The following is a 5,428-nucleotide window of genomic DNA, read 5'->3' as shown; positions in this document are numbered from 1 at the left end:
AGACTGAACAAATATCATCGTTTTATCCTCTTTCCTGTCCTCAAAGCTTTTGCAAACTTAAGCAAACTAATTTTCATGATATTCTCGACAAACTGTGGAAGTCTACTGAAACCATTCCTGGTACTGATACTTTGAGTTTGGAAGTTAAAAGGTGAAAGTCTGCATTCCTTAGAAGTTTTGATAATGTTAACTAAAATAAAATATAAGCCAAAATGAAACCAAAACTAAGGTCCCGGTCAGCATCAAGATGAATTTATTTCTCTTGCTTTTCACAGTGGATTCTCTCATACCTTGCACCTGAGACACAGGCCAATGGATTGCCAATTTTGTAGAATGATAAGGTGTCATTAAGATCGGTAGTATCTGGGGGGAAGAGACTAGTCAAAGATGGCACTGTAAAGGAAAGAGCACACCGTGTTTGCTTATCTGTTGAGCGGCATGCCTCGCTGGGTCTGGACAAAATTCACTCCCTACTCTAACATGGCTCTGGTCACCTGACAGATATGTCAGAACAACATTCAGACCCCCTCCTTCTTCCCCTTCTTGGCTCCCCTGAGAGTTACCTCTGTAGTACAATTGCATACAGCCCCATCCTCTAACATAATCTCTCCCATGTCCCCATACTTCCCCCAAAAATGAAATATATGAAGAAAATGAGTTGAAACCTTTTGGAGAATTAGGAAGCCCTACATCTAGAGTTTATTTTTTAAATGGAAATGACACGTATATCACATATTCAATATATAAGAAGAAGGCATTTAGTTAATTTTTAAGAGTCTGGTGCAGTTTAAGGAAAGGCCATGGAGAGAACACTTGTCTCCTTGAGCTAGAATCCAGCAGGTCTCAGGCTTATTGCTCTGGGAGACAAAGGAAACTTCCTATTCCTTTCTCTCGGTTTTGTGTATTGACTGTGCATCCACATGCAAATGGAGTTGCATCTGAGATGAAAATATCCGAGAAAATAAAAAGAAGCAAATCAGTATGGATTCTTAGACCAGTCTCTGCGAAAAGAATTTAAGTATTTTCAGATTTGAAGGAAATCTTCACTTGAAATTGCTGGGAGGCTTGGAACTGATCAGCCTCAGTTTCCAAATCCATAAAATGACGATAGTAACTGTACTCTCTTCCCTGGGTTGCAGTGATGGTTTAATGAGATCACGTAAAGCACTAAACAAGAAGTTGAGTACTTAGGGGCGCCTGGGTGGCTAAGGTGGTTAAGTGTTTGTGTTGGGCTCAGGTCATGATCCTGGGGTCCTGGGATGGAGCCCCATGGGGGGCTCGTTGCTCAGCGGGGAGTCTGCTTCTCCCTCTCCCTTTGCCTGCTGCTCTGCCTATCTGTGCTCTCTCTCTATGTCTCTGTCAAATAATAAATAAAATCTTTAAAAAAAAAAGAAGTTAAGTACTTAGTAATTCCTTACTAAAAGTTCTCATTCATGATCATATTTACATTATTTCCTAGAAATATTCATTCGCATACGAAACTTCAGGTTAATAGAGCAAATAATAGGAAAACTACAACAGACTGGAGTATTGTGTTGCAACCTACAAATCAGTTTTTCTTCCATTATGTTATTTGTTGCTCACGGTCAACTTGTGGTTCTATATTTTCCTCTTTCAGGTGAGGAAACCAAGGCGAGTCTCTGGGAGTTATAAATGAACAAAAAGTGGGAACATTGCTTTGCATCTATTTTTTTTTTACATCTATTATGCCAAAGATAGTATCGGACATACATACAAATTGGTTTCAACTATTTTTAACTAATATCTCTTTAAACTATATTGTTCTAATTTTGTTCATGACAGAATGTTCTTTGATCATATTCTGACCACTCTAAGAAGTGCCCTATCAAAGAAAGCTCCTTCATTTTCATTTTGTGCCCTTTTCTTAAAAAAAAAAAATTATTACAGTTAGAAGTGCAGGAACATGTCCTATAGCTCCAGGCATCTCATGGGATTTCAACCATGTTGTCTCAGGGACCTTTTCCAAGAGGCGTGAAATAGAGATACAAAGAATTTAGTGGCTTTTTTTGGTTTGCTTGTTTTCAACAAAAGCTTTATCCAATTAACCATGGAATAGGTTAATGATAAGTTATTACTGAAAAGCTGCATTATCTATGAAGTTTTGCTGTTTTCGTGGGAAGTGTGTGGTGATTAAAATGATTTAGTAGTTCATTAAGGTAGCAATGGCACCTAGTCTACATAAGGCAATAAGCTAGTGTTTGCTAACTCTCCACCCTGCCTGAGTGTTAGAATCACCTGAGCTTTGAGGACCCCACTCATGTCCGCACCGCACCCCAGGGAGAGCCACTTACTTGGTCTGCAGTGGGGCCTGAACACTGATAGGATCAAAGTTTTTCCCTGTTTCTGGTCTGCAGCCAAGAGTGAGAATTACTGTAATGGATGAATATGAAACAGACAATATTTAACCTCCCCTCAAGAAGTTTCAGATTCTACTTAAGAAAAATATATTTTAAAAATTCATTTTCATACCTAAGAAGGTATTAAATGACCCATCACTGATAAATTCCACATTCCTTTTCTCTTCCTATCCCCCTCTGTAGTAATAAAATGGTTAATGATCAGAGAAATAGAGAAATCACACCTTCGACTAAAAAAATAGAAAAATCAAGAGCCACTTAATAATATGCTTACATATCTTAATACATCTTAATACATATCTTACCAATATGCATCCCAGATATCTCTAGTCGTACAGAAAAGGAATTTCTCCTTGAGAAATGAAATGCGCCCTCCAATTATAGATGTTAGGGAGGGTATTATTCGTGAAAACAGCATTCAGAACTGATAGTGTGAGCTTTACTTAAGGCTCTGTGGATGCTTGTTGGTTTGGTGACAAAAGTGAAATCCAGAGTTCGTCCAATAGCTCGATCATCACCTCCTCTTCCTGGCTACAACACCTGGGGCTCTACCTCCAGCCCAGCATTGTCTCTGTACCGCAAGGAACCAAGTTCGCCTTATTAATAGGCTATGCCCAAAGCCGGAGAAGCCCCATTGGAGGAAATATGACTCCAATTTGAGGATGAAAGTACAATACCCCCTGCCAGGTTTAAATTGAGAGCATATTACTCATTTTTAGTTAATTTCTCAGCCCACAGAATAATTTGGCACATGTGTGCAGTATACATTCCCTAACTGCTTCCTTAGGGACCCTGACCTTGATGGGATAGTTGTAATTGGGGGAAAAAAAGTTAATAAATGACAATCATAGTTAAATACCCTATTTATGAAAGAAAATGCATGTATTAAAATTAAAAGGGGGAACAATCAAAAGCAAGAGGAATGGATTAATACATTTTTCTTGTCTCTGGCTTAATTTTTTTGTTAATGTCAAGGCCTGGAGCACCACGGGGGTGGGGAAGTGAAACGCAGTGGTTCTCAAAACACATGTACTGAGAAAAAACATGATTATAGCATGTTAGTTTGGGAGAAGCCATCCTATGCATGGGAAAACCATACCTTCCTATGGATTTTAAATCCAGTTCTTCTGGATCGACTTTTTGTAGGTGTATTGGAAACTCTGAAGCAGATTTTGCAGGCTTTCCCTTTCATCCCTTTTCAAGTGTTTTCCTTTTTAATATTAATGACTGCTGCCATCTCCTACATAATCGCAGTGTCCAAGACTCAGAAAAATACATAATGATCAAACTCCAATGAATTCAGCAATGTTATACATATATTTATCATGCTTTTTATAGATTTATAGCATTTTACATGCATGTTTCTATATATGCATACATTTGAAAAATATGATACAAGTCACCTGAATGAGTCTCCATATTTTGTAGTCCTTTGATGGTCAGAAGAATTGCCCAGGTCCCCATCTTAGGTGTGTGTGATATGTCCAGTCCTTCCCACCATGTTTCTGAAGATTCTCAGGAAGGATGCTGTTCCTTCTGACTCTATTCTCCTTTCTCCACTGCTCACTTTGCCTTCAAAGCCGCTGTCTGTCCATCTAAATCCATCATCCCATGCATGGACACACCCTCCTCTTGTTTACTTGCTAAAACATCACCAATACACTGCTGTCGTACATGTGGCTTTCATTCAAGCTCTGCGGGTAATACAAGGGTGTATTCACACCACAGCAAAGGAAGCAATTTAAAGCCGAATAGCAAACATCTCCATTCAACCATTTGTCCCACGCTCCTTACCAGATATTACTTCTCCATTCTCTCTCTCTCTTCTCAGGAAGTAGCCTCGATCTATTTTGCTCAAATCTGTTCTCTTTTAACCAAGAATTTCTCCCATGTCTACTACCCCTGCTTCAAAAACCTTCCTCCCTCCCCACCTAGGTCCCTCACCAAAGCTGTCAGGATTTCCATCTACTCTGTCTTTGGCATCAGGGGTAAAATGAAAAATCTCTGTTTCAATACATAGACACTTTAATCCCTCCTTTTTACTATCCTGGCTGTTATGATTAATCTAAAAAGTCCCATTAAGTGTCTTTCTTTCTGCTTTCCCAGAGTCATCTGCCCAAACCTCAGTCAACTTGTAACATCCCATTGGTCGCCTCCGTGCCACACATAAGGCTGAGAACCATTTATCTGGCTTACAGCAAAGCTTGGCACGTCCTTTGGCACCTGCCAGGGCCTGGCCCCGGGCAGTGATCCACAGCCACTCGAGCTTGGAAACAGCTGATCTATGCATTCATGAAACTATCCAGTGGGCACAATTGGCATTTGACCCAGCTCACTTTTGGTGAAAACATTCGTTCCTCTCTACTTTATCATGAACTTGCCTCCTTTTCCTTTACCTCGCTTGCTTTTTGTAATGAAGCTAATGAAAACTGACAGAGAAAAGAGGAAAAGAAAGCTAGCAATCAAGTGTTAACTCTCCCAGATGCATGACTTTTTAATGTGCAGTACAGTCTTAAGGCCAGAGAGCTTAAAGCAAGAGTATCTCTGACTGTGGGCTATTAATCATGCACAAGCGAGTGAAGACTCTGTCTTTGGAGGACAGGAGACTTCCCCATCCTTCGGCATCATGCTACATATCGTGACTTCCTATGCCATCTTTCCGTTCCTCCCCCCTTTCCTAGAGTAGCTTACTTTAATAGAGGAATTAAAATGGATGAGCTCCACGTAAAATCATTTCTGCCTCTTCCTAATCCAGAGTACTGGTTTGGTATCAGCTTTATGTTTCTTTAATTGTCCTCCAAATGGATCACAGCACAGCCCTGACTTCCTAATAGGTGCTAAATAGATTCTTAGAAGAAGTTCCAGTGCCCCGGCCCTATAGAGCATTGATTGACATCTGAAAGTGAGAGATAGGCATCTCTCTCCCCCTGGGGAAAAGAAAAAGTTTTTTTAAATTATAAAGTCACCAATCAGGATGTACACTTGTATTTTGGAATAGTGCCAAGTAAATATTCGGTGACTGGCATTAGGTTGCAGTGGTTAGGATTTTG

General features: G+C 39.9%; 1 long non-coding RNA gene across 1 annotated transcript; it reads right to left on the bottom strand.

Moving 5' to 3' along the window:
- Positions 1-691: 691 nt before the first annotated feature.
- On the bottom strand, positions 692-3,854 carry LOC141374802 (uncharacterized). The gene is made up of 3 exons (XR_012381926.1): positions 3,782-3,854; positions 2,313-2,391; positions 692-938 (listed from the first exon to the last, which is right to left on the bottom strand). It is a non-coding gene; the product is annotated as an uncharacterized lncRNA (long non-coding RNA).
- Positions 3,855-5,428: the final 1,574 nt, after the last annotated feature.

This window comes from Callorhinus ursinus, unplaced genomic scaffold (genome assembly GCF_003265705.2).
Source record: "Callorhinus ursinus isolate GAN/ISIS: 27379988/994484 unplaced genomic scaffold, GSC_fseal_2.0 scaffold2, whole genome shotgun sequence".
NCBI lineage: Eukaryota > Metazoa > Chordata > Mammalia > Carnivora > Otariidae > Callorhinus > Callorhinus ursinus.
This window is presented reverse-complemented; position numbering and strand designations above follow the sequence as displayed.